The sequence below is a fragment of the Ambystoma mexicanum genome, chromosome 12, assembly GCF_040938575.1.
Source record: "Ambystoma mexicanum isolate Mex_15411 chromosome 12, UKY_AmexF1_1, whole genome shotgun sequence".
Classification (NCBI taxonomy): domain Eukaryota; kingdom Metazoa; phylum Chordata; class Amphibia; order Caudata; family Ambystomatidae; genus Ambystoma; species Ambystoma mexicanum.
The window spans coordinates 237,701,786-237,720,885 of record NC_090936.1 but is presented as its reverse complement, the minus strand read 5'-3'; the positions used below and the strand labels follow the sequence as shown (position 1 = coordinate 237,720,885).

The 19,100-nt window shown below is 41.7% G+C and overlaps 1 protein-coding gene across 4 annotated transcripts in view; it reads left to right on the top strand.

Moving 5' to 3' along the window:
• RERG (RAS like estrogen regulated growth inhibitor) overlaps positions 1-19,100 on the top strand; it is an 881,812-nt gene that overhangs the window by 152,026 nt on the left and 710,686 nt on the right. The gene's annotated exons all lie outside the window — the stretch shown is intronic.

Genomic DNA, 19,100 nt, shown 5'->3' with positions numbered 1-19,100 from the left:
CTCAGGGCGCACGTAAAACAAAGAACACGCGGACAACTGGGGAGTTAGTGCACACCAACCAATAAATAGTTTCTCTCGAGACGTACGTGTGCTTGTATTATTCAGCACCCACCTGGGCTGGTTGTAAAACCGTGCAAGTGACCTCTTTCTCACCCTCCTTTACGTTTCTCCATGGCTGTCTCGACTGCGTGGTGGGGGTGTAAATGAAACGTCACGCTAGAGGTTGGGCTCTCTACAGAACCCACTCCATGGAGTATGTAGTCTCCTGCCCCTATGACAAACACAACAAATAAGGTGCTTATAAGGCTTTTTTTTACTGTGGGCATTGTATTGCATGCATCATTTTGCTGCATAATTACAATGAATTACTTGGAACCGGTGCAGCTAGTAGCCAGACTCTAATTTGATCGGGATAAGCCCAACACAAACCTGTCCTTGTGCACCTGCATCCAAATAGCTGTCACCAGCAGTGACTTCCATGATTTCTTGCTTTTGGATGGCAGCAGCCATCACCCCTGGGGGCTTCCCTAAAGTGTGGTCCACCTACTAGGCTCTATCCTGGCCTACCATTGGTCAACATAGACCACCCATTTGGGTAACTGGACAGACAGTGTGGCATTGAACATAATGCAAACCTATCCTCGCGCCCCTGCAGTCCAATAGCTGTGACCGGTGGTGACCTCCATGGCAGAGATGTCTTGCTGTTGGACATCAGCAACATTCACTGCTGGGCGTTTCCTTATGTGAGGTCCCTATCACTAGGCACCACCCTGACCTAACATTGGTCAACGGGGAACGGCCATATGCGTAATTCGTAAGAGTGTCTTCTTCTAATGACTTCTATGGCATTGAATATAATGACAAACATAATAGTCATCCCAATGTCTTCCCAGAATGCATCTAAGACTCATTCTCGACGGGTGGCATGCAACCAGAAGGACGCACGCTTCCTGTTATGCCGTAACTGCAGTGAAACTGGTGAGGAATGAACACGCCGCTGTGCTTAATGAGCTCTACCTTACTGTGTCATTTCATAGCGACATCTGAACTTTCAATTAGTATAGGAGAAGCAAATTGGCCTGCTGAAAAAAGATACACTTGGGATCATCAAGCTGCCAACTGCTTTAAAAGATATATTCATTTTGTTGAAATGTTTAGCACAATTCTCAAGAGAAATATGAATGACTGAATATGCTAATTGTGCAGGGCTCAAGATTACTGCATGAAAGTAGCAGTGAAAAGGGACCAGTGAGAGAGAGCTGTATCATTACAATGAGGCAATTGTGTTTTTAGTAAATACACCTATTACCAATGTTTGAACGACTGGATGCAACAATAATGTTGGAAATTGCCCTGTTGCTGAAATAGGTATTAGCACCGTCGACATGTGCATCAGCCAATCAGGTTGCTCCAAACCCAGGCTGAAACACAAAATCCAAGCCTGTGTTCGGAGCAACCTGAATGCTTCATGCATTCATCTGTTATCTGCGCCCCCACCCCGACTATTTCTCTTGTTTCTTCCCATCCCTCCTGACCCTTACCGGCCACCACTTAACTGAGTGCCTGTGGTCCAAGCGCCACCATTGCTCCCCCCAACACAAGCTTGCCCTTGTCTGCCATAGACATGAAAGAGGGGCTCTGCAGCAGAGAGCTCTGCCTTTCATTTCTTTGGTGGCCATGTTAGGTGGAGAAATATTTGTGAGAATCAATGGGTTGCGTGCTCTACACAACCCATTTGTTCTTACATATACATTGCTCTTAGCACACAACAGGATGGCTTTGCGGTGCTAATAGCAACAATCATCTATAGTGGGAGCTGAACTGGGGGTAATTTTCCCGTGGACCGATGTAGTGGCTGCCGCTTTTCACAGTCCTACAATTTGGACCCCCGAGCCATTATCATTTGGTTCAGCCCCCAGAAGGGGTGTTTATTTGTTAAATTAGTTATCCTTTTTATTATAATGCAAACAGTCAGATGTAGGCCCATTAGAACGCCGTGTCTCTTGGTTTATTCTGTAGTTACGAAGCATCCATTTGCATTAACAGCCTATAGGTTTTACATGTTTATCTGCAGAAGCTGCAGATGTTTTTTTTGTGTTTTTTTTTCTCTTCTGGGAGTAATTTCCCTGTCGGCAACAGGCAGTCCTGTGAGTTTTCCAGACTATGTCTCATGATCGGGTGTGGCCATGAGACACAGCGATGTATGTTTCATTTACCTATAAGCGGCAGCCACTGTTAGGAACTTCCAAAGTGCCTTTTGACACATGAAAATATGAAACCACATTGCATACTAGATCCTCCAAGAGACCACACTATATTGGTGGCCATTAATGGTGATTGTGTTGTGAAACCATTCTCTGGTATTCCTTTTGTCGTGAACCAAATGCAGTGCCGTATTTTTTGTCTCAACCAATTCTCCCGATGGGCATTAACAGAGGAATGCCATAGAGTCAAATACGGTGTTGCCTCTCATTGAGCTGAAGCTACACAGCACTGCTAGTGCAATGGAAGATTCTTTTTTGGAGTGCCTCGAGTATAGAAGATTCTTTTATTCGTGTGGTGTTGAGTGCCCTCTGTTTGCTTAATTTCATGCTACTAAGTATTGAAACATAGTCATCTCAACAGATGCAGATGCTCACGAGGACTAGACTATACTGATGGCACCTGTCAGCTCACCACTTGTAAGATGGTCGGAGTTGGACATGGTGTATTCTATTGGAAGTTGGACGTCAACTACTGGTACCTCTATCCTGTCGGGAGCAAAGTAGTTCAACGCATCATTCAGGAGTTGGGAAGTGTGCCCCATTTCTTTGAACATAAGCAATGATGTCCGGGTTATGATATGAATTATGGCATTTTAGGCCCTTTATTTGAAGCTAAGACCCAACATCAGACACTTATCAAATGCAGTGGATCATGAGTAATGTATACAAAGGCTGGTGAAAGGAAACTTTTGAAGAATTTTAAATGGGTTGTACATATTTATTTTATGAAGTGCTAGTTGAATGCCAAAAGGCTGCTCACCAGTGCTGTTTCGATTTTTGATAGTAGTTTGATATTGACTTGCTTTGTAGACATTATCCACATTATTGGTACTACTGGCGAACATATTAGCCTAGACAAAGACCCAGAGGGTCGAAACACGCGTCGGCTGTGTTTCTCATTTCATTGCGTATGGACACAGTACCTGCAACACTTATGCTTTGCAAATATACTGTTTTATAGCTGGAGTCATCAGGCTGTAGCCATACTAGTCCCCCTGGCCATTTTAGAAAAGATGTATATCCTTTAGCATGGTTACTTATACTCACAGTGCAGAGCGCCTAGTATGCCCTGATGATATGCTGCACCCTACTGCAAGCCATGTTCTGTACTTCTGGGATGGTTTCAACTGAAAAGATCATCTGAAAGCCAGGTCACTAGGTTGATATTAGGTAAACCCAGAGTTGTTTTGCGGGCACTTGGATAAAACATACTGTGCTGGGCGTCACCCACTTACCTGCCATTCACTGGTGAAACTGTAACACTTAAAAAAAGCCAACATACTTCTTTGTTATAAAGTTACAAGCACCTGGCTAGATTACATGTATGTTCGATATAATCATTTTTTTTATTCATACTTTAATTGGGTTCTATAACAAGTTGTAAAGTACAGAAAGCACTATAACTAAAGTATACTCAACCTCCTAGACCCATTAAAATTACAGAATAAGACCCGTGCCAACCAAAATGAATGCCCCCAACAAAGTTCTGACTAATCCCTACCTGCTTCTAAAAGGGCGCAAAATGAAATATTTCTAACAACAAAATGATCAATAAAAACACCCTTACATTTGATAACGTGGTCACATACATGTTCAATTTGTTTATCAAGTGTGCTATGTCGCATATCATATATGTAATTACATGCATTTGTAAATTAATCTATGCAGCTATTACCTTGCGGCCACTGAAAGAACTAATTATAGGACCCGTTTTTGGTGTTATAAATAACAATAATATTTATATCAAATGATTGTCAAGAACTCCATCCACATGCAAATCTCAGATATCAAAATACTTCACATTGACAGTTGAAACGCAACTCTGCATGTCCAAAAGAAAGAGTACTTTTCTGGATTGGTAAAATTGACACATGCCACTTAGACTAAAGTTGAACCCACAACTGTACATATTCCCTGGGGTCATAACTAGGCAACCAGTTGCTTGCTATCGAATACATGTTTTGTGAAACGGGGATACTGAGAACATAATGTGCATAGAAGATATCATGTTACTGGTCTCTCTGCTGCCAACTTCTCTCATATTTATCTTATTACCTTCGTTTTGCTCTCTTTGATGAGCCTCTTGTGACCAAAAACGGGATTTAAATCTACTGTATTCAGTGCAAACTATACTATGAGACCTGCAAGATTACCAAAGGCATATTGGTAATATATAATATACTGATAGTTAATTACTGCACATGTACAAATATACATAGTTTGTATTGCACAGAATATAGGAGGGAGGCCCCCCTAGCACACCACAATGCACGACACTGGCAGGACATGTGCCACAGGTGGCCAAAACGGAGGGGGCACAATAAAGCACCACCACTAACCAACCCCACTAAAATACCCAACCCTCTGCTTACACCTCTCAAACTCTAAACAGAACACAACCATACCTATACAGCACAACAAACGGCACACACTTCACTGCACCGCAACATCAAAACAATCCACGCATAGCCTCGCACAACAGCACATGGCAACTACCGACCGAAAATTCTCACCTATGTTCAGCGAACGGTGCAAACCGAACGGAAGCTGCCAACAGCATATCACAGCTCTCTTGTGCTTTTTTCCTGCTCATCCCTACTGACTTACCTTATCATTTGGCTTTTTAGATCCACCAGAGTGCCAGGGGACCACACAGGTGCTGATAGTGTGTGGTATAAATATCCTTTAACTTAACACAAGTGTGGCTTTACACGTCCTTCGTTTTGGCCATATTAGGTATCCAATGTATGCAATATTGCGTCCTTGTTAATAACTTTTGTGATGATTGTATAGAAGGACTTTGCTTAATATAGAATGACTAAAGGAAGTCTGTTTTCTATGATCTTCACCCTGGAACTACATAAAGGGGAATGTCTTAATTGTCCTCTTTTGGAGAAACAAGGTTTTTGTAGAATTTTCAATGCCCAATAGCAGGTGTCCTTTCCGAATCTGTTCTATTAAGCAATGGTTTGCTCTTGTAAAAATATGTTGCTTGGCCTAAATTGTGCATTATCTAAAACACTTGGTTCTCTGGTTTTTCCTCCCTTTTTCTATTAACATCTGAATAGTACAGACAGAATCCTGATCCTGCGCAAGTGCCATAGGCATACAATTCAAGCAGACTCTGACCTTACTCCGCAATCTATCTAGCACAACATATGTATCTTCTGCATTCTTCATTAACATTTATAAGATTCCAACAGGATTCTGAATCTTTTTAGAGAAAAGCTCTGAAATTACGTGTTGAAATTCACAATGCCCTCTTTTCACCTAATATTACCATGAAATTCTCAAACCTCAATGCAATTTAGGAGAAGCTTGGTGCTAAAAGGTATGGTAGAAAATTATAAGTGAGAAATAAACAAAAAAATATTATATGTAAGCGAATGTAAAATTATTTGAAATATATATTTTTCATTTACATTTAACCTATTTAAAACAATAACAATATAACATATTCATAATTGAAAAAATGAAACCATTCATGCACATGTGCTTAAAATGTAACAATGTACTGTGTAAAAGTATTAAATATATCATATTATTTTTTACTTTGTGTTTAGTTACATGCATATATATCATATACAAAATATAGTGACATCAGATTCAATGAATTCTTTTTAGAATTGTAAATCAATGTATAAAATGTACAGTAATGTCAACAATATTAAAATATATTGTTTAACAATGTTTAAAATCCTTTATACTATTTCGAACCTTTGCATATAATGTGTTAAAACTCTGACATCAAATTCAAGTAAAAGTAATTAAACATTAAAACATGATAATGCATAAATATATTATGCATCTTAATACATTTTTTTTAATACTTTTTAGAAGATTTTGTATTAATTTTATTTGTATTAATTTTAAAAGCATGTATTTGAATAAAATGTAGAAATTAAATATTAGATTCATTACAAATGCAAACTAATACTCTAATTAATACATATATAAAACATTACACATATACTGTATTTTCTAAGAATGTTTAGAATGTGAATTCATATAGAGATTTTTATCAGTATATATATCAATATTTTCTAAACACCAGTAAATGTGTGATTGGTTTAAAAAAACAAATTCCACTTGAAATGTATCAACAAATTCAGTTGGATCTAAGAAAAATGTATCTCCCAGAAAGGCTGAATAGTTCACAAGGCTCGAACCCCATCCCCCCAGCCACCAAATGTGCATGCTTTGCGTTTTTCCTGACGCAGTTCTTTCACCACTAATCATTATGAATAAACCACTTTGCAAATGAATTACTGATTACTCCATTAGGGACCAGCATAATCTGTTACTCTGTATGAAGATGTGTTCCAATTGGTTTTACATTTGCAATATTTATATTCCTACATGAGTTATCTCTTAGTTGTTTTCTGTTTTGCTTATTTTTGCCACGGTTTTTTAATAGCCCTTAAGTGATAGTTTACAGCCCCCTATCTAACAAGGAGTCAAGAAAAGCATAGACTTTATTTGACTGCTTTTTGTGAATACATCATTTGGGTGCTGTGGAAGCTTGGATAAAGCATATTAAGCTTCTTATTTTTCTTCTCACTTTACTTGAGATGGATGTCCTCACAGCCGTGGATCCGAATGTTCTTCTCTTTTATTTAAGTTAATTTTGGGCCTGTATTTCAGAAAAATGTATAATGCAACGAAGTTCTTTTGATGCATTTTTGCATTGGGCAGTGTTGGTCCTACTGCTTATAGTCGCATTTCTAGGTTGCAGATGTTTATTGTAAATTATGTATTGATCCCAGATACTCAATGTGTGTATTTGCAAGCCTTTTCTGTGGTTTTCAGACTTGAATCTGATAATAATCCATCATGCCTCACGCTGGAGACATCATCAGAAGGGGGGGGAGGGGGTGTCTGCCAGGCTCTGTCAGGTTTGCTCCACTTTTGGCAAAACCAGGACAGTGAGGATTTGGGAAGAAGGCAATCCTAACGGTGCTATTGGTAAACAGATGAAAGATAAAACAAATGTCAACAGAGGCGTTGCTGGGTGGATGGGGGGCTGAGGGAGCTATTGCTGTGGGTCTTTTGTTTGTAACCCCGGATTGAAGCTCAGGGGTTACAACCAAAAAGGCTAGCTAGCTCCCACTCCTGACAGTCCCAAAATTAGCGTAGTGCCGGATCCTTTCCAGACCTAGCAACATCCCTGGATGTCAATATGCTTAATAAGGGATGTCAAGGGCAAATGCTATCAAGGTGTGCTAGAAGCTTATTCCCGTTACTTGGTGGGGACCTGCCTCCATCTTACACTGTGTCGGGGAGCTGGGAAGATTGAAGGAATACATACTGGGTTTAAACGCAAATGTAAGCAAGTTCTGGGAAAACTATTTAGGGAGTTAATTGTTAAGGCAAGGACACCCTGGAGTTTTCAGGGCATCCTTGCCAAAGTTTTCAGGGAGCCCTTGCCAAAGCCAGATACAAAACCATATCAGAGGAAAGGAAGATTGTGGTTAGGTGGCAGACCCGGCAACATCTTTAAAGGGTATCTGTTATCAATGATATCAACATCTTTTGGCAAATTGTCAACACATGTGGTATAGTAGGCCTTGTTTATTTGGAGGCTAGCCCAACAGGTTACAATAGATAATTTCCCCAAGGTTAATGCCATTGCTTAATTTGTGCCGGTATTTGGCGGTGGTGAACACTGGCACTGTTTCTTCAGGGTGGTACTCTATGAGCTGTGTGTCTGACTCTGAGCAGGCCTGGGCCTGCAGAGGCCTTGGTGGTGCACTGCGGTTGTAACGCCCCCAGTTCCCATCTATCATGTTTCACAGTGATCGTGAGTTGTGATGTGTTCTGCCCAGCCCGCCCGCTGCGCAACCACATACTCGCATACTCGACTTGGGCCCAGGCAGGCCACCACCTCTCAGTGGCTGCTGATGATTGCCTACAGGCTGCAAATCTAATAGAAGACAGAGCTAGCAATACAAGTGCAGATCTCAAAACATCTAAAAGCAAGAGGGGACCAGACGTATCTAAAATAATTATAACATCAATTTTAATAATAAGTAAGATAATTAAAATACATGTTTAAATTCAATGGTCCACAATACAAAACTTCTCAGAAAACATAGGAATACGTAATTGGCAATAGATGCTAATTAAAACAAATTCAAGAAATAACAAGGTTCATCTAGGACAACCTGCTGTGTACCACATTCCATTTGGATTATTATATCATATTCTCACTTCCCTGTTTTCAATCAAGAGAGCTGTCTCGACATGTTTCTGCCCACAAACACAATTAATGAACATTCATCAGGAGAAAACCATAATTACAACATAAATCCTAGTTACTATAGAGTAACAGACTTGATCTGGGTCAGTCTCATAGCACCTGTAGGGTTAAAACATATAAAAACAAAGAATCAACTGGAGAATAGCTAAAATGCTTCGTAAAGTTCTAAATGAATGAACTGTAGAACCAAAAAGGAACAAAGTACCTTATATGGTGCTCGTGGGGGCTCTCAACTTCTATGAGTACGTTGGAATAGGAGGATGAATCAAGTCCTATAAAGTGTACAATGCAAAAATGTGCTTAAAACACGTAGCAAAATCAGTGCTCACAACACAACAACTAAATCAGAAGATACAACCAAAATATGAGTGGAGGGGTTCCACAAGTAGTGTTGAGGAAAAAGGGCTGACCTGCCTGGGTAGGTAGTAGGCAGGCCAAACCGACGTCTCTAAGTTGGTGCGTGGAGGCTCTCCACTACAAGAACCAGCAGATAGTCTCCACGAGACAATAAATGCCCAGAGGGGTTCAAAAACAGGGAATCCTGCAATCAAAGGCCAAAATCACTTGTCTGCACCAGATTACGAAGGTAAGGAGATCCATACAAAATAGATGTATCAAATTAGTACTGTGAGGTGGTCTAATAAAGGGCCAAAATGTTGCCCCATGAGATGTGAGGTACACCCGTGGATAGAAGGCAAAGTGCCCTCACAGTTGTAAAAGGTACTGTGACAAATAGAACCAACAGTACATGCAGTGACCTAAGTCAATAGTACACCACCCAGAGTGACCGGGGCAACCCGTAACCAGAAAAACAGCCACAGTGCACAGAACCATCAAGCCATCACATACCTGCCGCTTTCCAAAAGCCACGTATGCAAAGTAAAATGTAGCCGGGGGAGATTATCCAGAGTCCGCTTCCAAAGCGTTTCTGCAGGAAATCACTCGCTCTAAGGGTGCGGGATGCAGAGTAAAAAACCGTCCACGCCACTGCAGTGAGTGAAAAAAACCCTAGTAAGGCTACAGAGCTCGTCAGCAGCTGAGTCAGCACTCGGACCACCTCACCCAGTATGCATACCAGCAAGTCGCAGTTCGGCGGCGGAAAATGCCTGGTCACGGTTCGGGTAACGCCAAAGGAAAGTCGTACGCGCGGGGAGGAAAGATGTATAGGCGTTGTCATGGAGATGGCCAGAGTCCTATTACTCTGTCAATGGAATACATGGGCAAAAAGGTAAGATTTGTAAGCGGCCATCTTAGAACAGCAAAGATTGCTGTGTACTGCACGTAAAACTCAATCAAGATCACAGAGGTATCGTGATCAGAGAAGAGCCCTGTGCATGGTAAAGAATAGCGATAACATAGAGACTACGAGTAAGTTATACTCCAAAACAAATTCACAAAGAGCAGTCGCACAAATCGTTGGAAGTAGCCAACAATGTGCCCATTCAAAATGGCAAGCGGTGAGCACTAGACGGAGGTGGAGATGCCCGGCTAACACTCTAACTACAAGGCAGAAGGCCACATCTGGAGAGAGGCTCCTTAGAAAGGTCGGAGGCGGACTGAGAGGAAAACTATCCATATACATCCCCCATTAGTAAGGGGCTGCACAACTAGAAGAGCAAAACCCGTCCTTGCTAAGTGATAACGGATAAATAAAAGGACAGGAAAAAGGGGCCCTACAAAACCCATAATGCGAAAACCGAATATTGTAACAGACGGCCAACCACCCAATAAGGGGGTAAGTCAAGGCCAAGATGTAACACTACCTACCAACCCTGATAACTAGGGGATAGGAGGAGGGTGAGGGGAGTGGGCCAAGTAATGCAACCCAATGGGAGTCATATCCGAATGTATAAAGACTAATGCATGATACTTATGACTGTATCTTATGCCATTCAACTGACTCATTCAGGCATGTGACATCACTATGCAATAGGTAGATCATTTTTTGTTCACTTTTAAACAACTTCTTTTCACCTTCTTGGGAATTGCCCCCTTTCAGAGACATCAAAATGGTCCATGTAAAGTCCTCATGGTCATGCTTTAGTAGACTGAAGTGCTTAACTAGAGGTGCGTTCTCCGTTTTATTTCTTATGCAGCTTTGGTGCTCCATTATTCAAGTCTTCACTTTTCAAATGGTCTTGCCTACGTACAATAAACCACATTTACATGTAATTAAATAGACAACAAACTCAGTATTACAATTAGTAAGACTTTTTTGGGTCCAGAGTTTAGAAAGACCAATATCAACTTCTTTGCTCCTCAAGGTTAATTTACAGACCCCACAGGACCCACAAGGGTCGTGTCCAGTAGCTTCAGGCAAACCCCATAGAGTAGTAAGTTTGGGAGACGGTGTGGTTATGCATTTCAATTTGCTATTACTCACTCTGTTCCCTACAGTGGTGCTTTTTTTATAAGCAAAAATTGGCATGGGGAGTGGTTGAGTGGCCGTGTTGAAAATTCTCCAATGTTTCTTAATGATATTGGTAATTTTAAAGCTTTGGTCAGTGAACGTGTTAGCACAAACAATACGTTCATCTTTAGGTTTAGCTGGTTTTGGTTCCAATAGTGCCCCATGGTTATTATTAAAGGCCAGTTTTGCAGCTTTTTAACTATCTTCTTGGGGTATCCCCTTTGTCTTAATTTTTTACTCAGGGAGTCAGCTTCTCTCTCGTATTTGCCTTTATCTGAGCTATTCCTTTTAAGACGCAAGAATTGACCAAAAGGTAAATTATCTCGCACATGTTTTATGTGATGACTGGAATAGTCTAATAGAGATTTCTTGTCAGTGGGTTTATGATAGGGCTTGATTTTTAGTACCCCATTTTGAGGATAGATGGTCAGATCAAGGAAGTTGGTAAATACATTACTAGCTGTTATAGTAAATTGTAAGTGGGAATTCAAGGTATTAATCCAGGTATAGACATTTTCCGCGGTGGTACGTGTGCCATCCCATACCACCAAAATGTCATCAATATAATGGCTCCACTTTCTGATGTGCTTAGCGAAGGGATTATTACTGCTGTAAATATGTGTTTTTTCAAATGTTTCAAAGGGGAGGTTTGCTACACTGGGAGCCATAGTCGCGGCCATGGCGGTCCCCTCGATCTGTTGGAAAAAATTCCTGTTGAATTTGAAATAATTACGTTTTAGGGCTAACTCAACACACCAAACGATGAAGGCGGACCGGACAGGATCCTGATCTTCACATGTAAGTAGTATTTCTTCTATAGTGTCCAACGAGGCTTGTTGGGGTATGTTAGTGTTAGATATTATGTTGAATCCAAGCAATAGGGAGGTCGATGGGTCAAATTCCAGATCTTTATAGCTATTGATAACATCTCTTGAGTCCTTAAGATATGATTGCATCTTATGTACATATATTTGAAGGTAGTGATCGGCAAATGTGGAAAGTGGTTCCAGTACCGAGTTTATACCAGCCACTTTAGGGTGTCCCGGAGGGTTGATTAGAGTCCTGTGGACTTTAGGTAAGGTATACAACGTAGGGACACTTGGTTTCTTATTGCACAGGAAATCAGCTTCTTGTTTCTGTTTCGAGATCCATTCTGGATCCTTAGCCATAGAAATCTTCTCCGAGCTCAATCGTTGGAGGTCTTTGGTGGGATCCTCTTGGAGTAGTAATGAATATTGCTGAGTTGTTTACCACACTCGTTGATGTAGTCAGTGCGGTTCAAGATTATGATCCCTCCGCCTTTATCAGCTTTTTTAATGATGATGGATGGATTAGTAGATAATGAATTCAATGCTCTTTGTTCCTCTTTGGATAAATTCTGAAAGACCCTGTAGATTAGATTCAATGGAGGTGATATCGTCACATACGTTCATTTCAAAAATCAAAGATGCTGGAGAGAAGCTCTGCGTGGGTGGGTAGAACGCAGAGGGGTTCCGTAAACCGGTACAGTTAATAGGTCCATCCCCCGATCTCTCTGTTTCCAGCACAAAAAAATCCCTTAGGTGGATTTTTCTCATGAGTTTGTAAAACTTAATTCGAAATTCAGATAGATTAATCAGAAGCGATTCCCGCTCCGGGTCTGTCTTGTTCTGTCGTCCCAGTTGTGGTTCCTCGACAATGAAAAATTCAGAGTCCAGTGGAGTTACATCGCTAATCGCTGTGGTCGAGATTGGCTTATGTTGATCATAGATACAGCCAAAGAAACAGCAACCAAAATTGAGATAGAGTTACTCAAAATCGAAGAGAACATAAAAAAAACTATTACCATTGGAAAATTTCAAAAAGAGACTAGAAGAAATAGAAAAAGAGATGAAAGATTTCAAAACCCATAATACTAATGAACGCATTCAGCGAATGAAAAAAGATCTAGCACGCTTTGCATACGAGAAAGCTTTTCCATATGTGAAAGATGATTGTGTATAGAACTCTTCAATCCAATGGACCCACGAGGAACAACAGAGAGTTAGGTTCCGTAATACTTCATACAGTACTAGTAACGATAGTAGTGACCCCGATGATGCAGGGGAAGGAACATCAGCTGGCACTAAACCTACTAACAAGAGAGGTACAGGACAATCTACTAGACGCAAAGGCAGTGGAGGCAGGAGAGGTAATCAAAGCTGTTTTTTATATCAGGCCCAAAACCGAAACAACTGGGACGACGGAACAAAGCAGACCCAGAGCGGGAATCGCTTCTGATTAATCTTTCTGATTATTCCCTGACAGACCGGAACAACAAGTCATTAATAAAGGACTGGGATATGTCATTACCAAAGAACATGACCCGTTCGAATTTCGAATTGAGTTTAACAAACGCATGAGAAAAATCCACCTAAGGGAATTTTTTGCGCTGGTAACAGAGAGTTCGGGGGATGGACCTATTAACTGTACCGGCTTACGGAATCCCTCTACGTTCTACCCACCCACGCACAGCTTCTCTCCAGAATCTTTGATTTTTTAAAAGAAGGTATGTGCCGATATCGCCTCCATTGAATCTAATCTACAAAGACTTTTTCAGAATGTATCCAAAGAGGAACAAAGAGCATTGAATTCATTATCTACTAATTTATCCATCATCATTAAAAAAAGCCGATAAAGGCGGAGGGATTCTAATCTTGAACCGCACTGACTACATCGACGAGTGTGATAAACAACTCAGCAATATTAATTACTACCGCTGACTCCAAGAGGATCCCACCAAAGACCTCCAAAGATTGATCTCGGAGAAGATTTATAAGGGTAAGGATTGCAAATGGATCTCGAAACAAGAAGCTGATTTCCTGTGCAATAAGAAACCAAGTTTCCCTACGTTCTATACATTACCTAAAGGCCACAAGCCTCTAATCAACCCTCCAGGACGCTCTATAGTGGCTGGTATAAACTCGGTACTGGAACCACTTTCCATGTTTGCCGATCACTACCTTCAGATATATGTACATAAGATGCAGTCATATCTTAAGAACTCAAGAGATGTTATCAAGAGCTATGAAGATCTGAAATTTGACACATCGACCTCCCTATTGCTTGGATTCATCATAATTTCTCTGTATACTAACATACACCAACAAGCCTCGTTGGACAGTATAAAAGAAATACTACTTACACGTGAAGATCAGGATCCTGTCCCAACCTCCTTCATCGTTTGGTGTGTTGAGATAGCCCTAAAACGTAATTATTTCAAATTCAACTGGAATTTTTTCCAACAGATCGAGGGGACCTCCATGGGTGTGACTATGGCTCACAGTGTGGCGAACCTCTACGTTGAAACATTTGAAAAAACACATATTTACAGCACTAATAATCCCTTCGCTAAACACATCAGAAAGTGGAGCCATTATATTGATGACATTTTGGTAGTATGGGATGGCACATGTACCACCGCGGACAATTTCTTTACCTGGATTAATACCTTGAATTCCCACTTACAATTTACTATGACAGCTAGTCATGAATTTACCAACTTTCTTGATCTGACCATCTATCCTCAAAATGGGGTACTAAAACTCAAGCCCTACCATAAACCCACTGAGAAGAACTCTCTATTAGACTATTCCAGTCATCGCATAAAACACTTGTGAGATAATTTACCTTTTGGTCAATTCTTTCATCTTAAAACGAATAGCTCAGATAAAGACAAATACGAGAGAGAAGCTGACTCCCTCAGTAAAAAACTAAGACAAAGAGGCTACCCCAAGAAGCTAGTTGAAAAGCTGCAAAAAGGGCCTTTAATAATAACTGTGAGGCACTATTGGAACTAAAACCAGCTAAACCTAAAGATGAAAGTATTATTGTTTGTGTTAACACGTTCACTGACCAAAGCTTTAAAATTACCAATATCATTAAGAAACATTGGAGAATTTTCAACACGGCCACTCAACCGCTCCCCATGCCAATTTTTGCTTATAAAAAAAGCACCACTGTAGGGAACAGAGTGAGTAATAGCAAATTGAAATGCATAACCACACTGGCTCCCAAACTTACTACACTATGTGGTTTTCCTGAAGCTCCTGGATACTACCCTTGTGGGTCCTGTGGGGTCTGTAAATTAACCTCGAGGAGCAAAGAATTTGATATTGGTGTTTCTAACATCTGGACCCAAAAAGTCTTACTATTTGTAATACTGAGTTTGTTGTCTATTTAATTACATATAAATCTGGTTTACTTTACGTAGGCAAGACCATTGGAAAAGCAAAGACTCGAATAATGGAGCACCGAAGCTGCATAAGAAATAAAACGGAGAACGCACCTCTAGTTAAGCACTTCAGTCTACTAAAGCATGACCATGAGGACTTTACATGGACCATTTTGATGTCTCTGAAAGGGGGCAATTCCCCAGAAGGTGAAAAGAAGTTGTTTAAAAGTGAACAGAAAATGATCTACCTATTGCATAGTGATGTCACAGGTCTCAATGAGTCAGTTGAATGGCATAAAATACAGTCATAACTATCATGTGTTAGTCTTTATACCTTCTGATATGACTCCAATTGGGTTGCATTACTTGGCCCACTCCCCTCACCCTCCTCCTATCCCCTAGTTATCAGGGTTAGGTAGGTAGTGTTACATCTTGGCCTTGACCTATCTCCCTTACTTGGGTGGTTGGCCGTCTGTTGCAATATTCGGTTTTTGCATTATGGGTTTTGTATGGCCCCTTTTTCCTGTCCTTTTATTTATCCGTTATCACTTAGCAAAGATGGGTTTTGCTCTTCTAGTTGTGCAGCCCCTTACTAATGGGGGATGTATAGGGATAGTTTTCCTCTCAGTCCGCCTCCAATCTTTGTAAGGAGCGCCTCTCCAGCTATGGCCTTCTGCCTTGTAGTTATAGTTTTAGCCGGGCATCTCCATCTCCGTCTATCGCTCACCGCTTGCCAGTTTGGATGGGCAGATTGTTGGCTACTTCCAACGATTTGTGCGACTTCTCTTTTTAGAGTTGTTTTGGAGTATACCTTACTCGTAGTCTCTATGTTATTGCTATTCTTTACCATGCACAGGGCTCTACTCTGATCACTATACCTCTGTGATCTGGATTGCGTTTTACGTGCAGTACACAGCATTCTTTGCTGTTCTAAAATGGCCGCTTACAAATCTTACCTTTTTTCCCATGTATTCCATTGACAGAGTAATAGGACTCTGGCCGTCTCCATGACGACGCCTATACATCTTTCCTCTCCGCACGTATGACTTTCCTTTAGCGTTACCCGAACCGTGACGAGGCATTTTCTGCCGCCGGACCGCGACTTGCAGGTATGCATACTGGGTGAGGCGGCTCAAGTGCTGACTCAGCTGCTGACAAGCTCTGTAGCCTTACTAGGGTTTTTTTTCGCTCACTGCAGTGGCGCGGATGGTTTTTGACTCTGCATCCCCGCACCCTGAGAGTGAGTGATTTCCTGCAGAAACGCTTTGGAAGCGGACTCTGGATGATCTCCCCCGGCTACATTTTACTTTGCATACGTGGTTTTTGGAAAGTGGCAGGTATGTGATAGCTTGATGGTTCTGTGCACTGTGGCTGTTTTTTCTGGTTACTGGTTGCCCCGGTCACTCTGGGTAGTGTACTATTGACTTAGGTCACTGCATGTACTGTTGGTTCTATTTGTCACGGTACCTTTTACAACTGTGAGGGCACTTTGCCTTCTATCCACGGGTGTACCTCACGTCTCATGGGACAACATTTTGGCCCTTTATTAGAACACCTCACAGTACTAATTTGATACATCTATTTTGTATGGATCTCCTTACCTTTGTGATCTGGTGTAGACAAGTGATTTTGGCCTTTGATTGCAGGATTCCCTGTTTTTGAACCCCTCTGGGCATTAATTGTCTTGTGGAGACTATCTGCTGGTTCTTGTAGTGGAGAGCCTCCGCGCACCAACTTAGAGACGCCGGTTTGGCCTACCTACTACCTACCCAGGCAGGTCAGCCCTTTTTCCTCAACACTACTTGTGGAACCCCTCCTCTCATATTTTGGTTGTATCTTCTGATTTAGTTGTTGTGTTGTGAGCACTGATTTTGCTACGTGTTTTAAGCACATATTTGCATTATACACTTTATAGGACTGATTCATCCTCCTATTCCAACTTACAGAAGTTGAGAGCTCCAACGAGCACCATATAAGGTTATTTTTTCCTTTTTGGTTCTACAGTTCATTAATTTAGAACTTTACGAAGCATTTTAGCTATTCCCCAGCTGATTCTTTGTTTTTACATGTTTTAACTCTACAGGTGCTATGAGACTGACCCAGATCAAGTCTGTGACTTTATAGGAACTAAGTTTTTCGTTGTAATTATTGTTTTCTCCTGATGAATGTTCGTTAATTGTGTTTGTGAACAGAAACATGTCGAGACAGCTCTCTGGATTGAAAACAGGGAAGTGAGAATATGATATATTAATCCAAATGGAATTTGGTACACAGCAGGTTTTCCTAGATGTACCTTGTTATTTCTTAAATTTGTCTTAATTAGCATCTATTGCCAATTACGTATTCCTATGTATTCTGAGAAGTTTTGTATTGTGGACCATTGAATTTAATCATGTATTTTAATTATCTGACTTATTATTAAAATTGATGTTATAATTTTTTAGATACGTCTGGTCCCCTCTTCCTTTTAGATGTTTTGAGATCTGCACTTGTATCGCTAGCTCTGTCTTCTATTAGATTTGTTATTGATCGTCCTGGATATAGACAGAGTAGACACTGCCAACGGGTTTGTACAGTGGTCTACCAGGTTTCCTCTTTTGATATTATTGCCTACAGGCTGCAGCTGCATTGCGGCGCACATACACCACACAAAGACGGGTTCGGGCAATGAAATGCTACAGAGCAGGCAGCCTGCGTGCCGCATGCAGGCCACCATGTGGTGCTCATCACAGGCCTCCAGGTTCATCTCGGCCAGGCAATATGCTTATTGCAGCTTGTTGGCATTCAGGGCAGGCCGCACGCTAGCCCATGGATGCTGCTGTGTGGGTGGGGTTCGCCAGAGAATTGACTAACTGTTACAACAAGTAAGTCACAAGTTCAAAACTCCTGGAGGACCCGACCCAGTCTGTTCCTCAGTTCATTGCTCGCTGCAAATAAGCCCCAACAACCCCTGTCTTGCGGGCGGGGTGGCTGAGGATTCCCTGAGGCTAAAACAATGGCTTTCTTTTTAAATATTTCTAGCGTGTGGCCCGTCACCCCGCGGACCACTGCCAGCCTGACCTGGGTCAGGGTTTGCCGTGGTGCATGTCTGCCCTGCCTGCTGACAACATGCATTGGTCATGAGTGGACCAGGTGTTCAGGTCACCTTGTTTTTTAAACATGTATCACGTGTCAGTGCGTGCCAGGTAGGGGGGGCGCAGACTCGGTGAGTCTATTATGCCACACCCTGGCTGATGCACATTGTCTGGGGCTGGCAACAGCCAGGAAAGTTCACAGAAGAGACAGCCATATCCAGCAGCTGAGTCTGACTACAGTGAGTAGTCTTAGGTGGCAGGTGCTGATCCACCATCCCTTATTATCACTGAATAATTGATGAGTATATAGTATCAGTGTAACATTGCAGCACAGTGTTTGAAGGACGGATTGTCAGGCCCTTTGTGGCTTCTAGGCTCCCCAGCCTCCTCCCCACTCCTTCTCAATCCTGCCCATTTGTCTCATTCTGCCCTCTCCTCTGCATTTCTCATGAACCTTACAGGTTGGTTTGGTGTCTGAGTTAATGCTGTGATAAGCATCCGGGGATCTGTTGATTTTGTGGTACTGTTTCTCCCACCCTAATGTTGGCTAAACCATTGATGACTTGACTGCACTTCTTTCCTGCTCAGTTCTTCTTACCCTCACTTTAGCTTCTCATTCCATGGTGCCTGTCTCTCCACCCTCACTGTTGGTAGAAGTGTTCACGCTCTGCAACTTAGCATTTCACCGATCACTACAACCTGGCACAAGTAGAATATGGTCTTTGGGCAGTGATATCTCAACTCTGGTGGTTTGCGCTGTGTTTAATTTCCTCCCCTTCTCTCCCACTTCAGTAAGATCTGTGCACAAAGTCCTCTCACATCGTCTGTGTATTCCTCTGGGCCTCATCAGGTCCTCAGTGAATACGGCTCCCCAGCTTCCACTCGCCATTTGCCTCAGAAA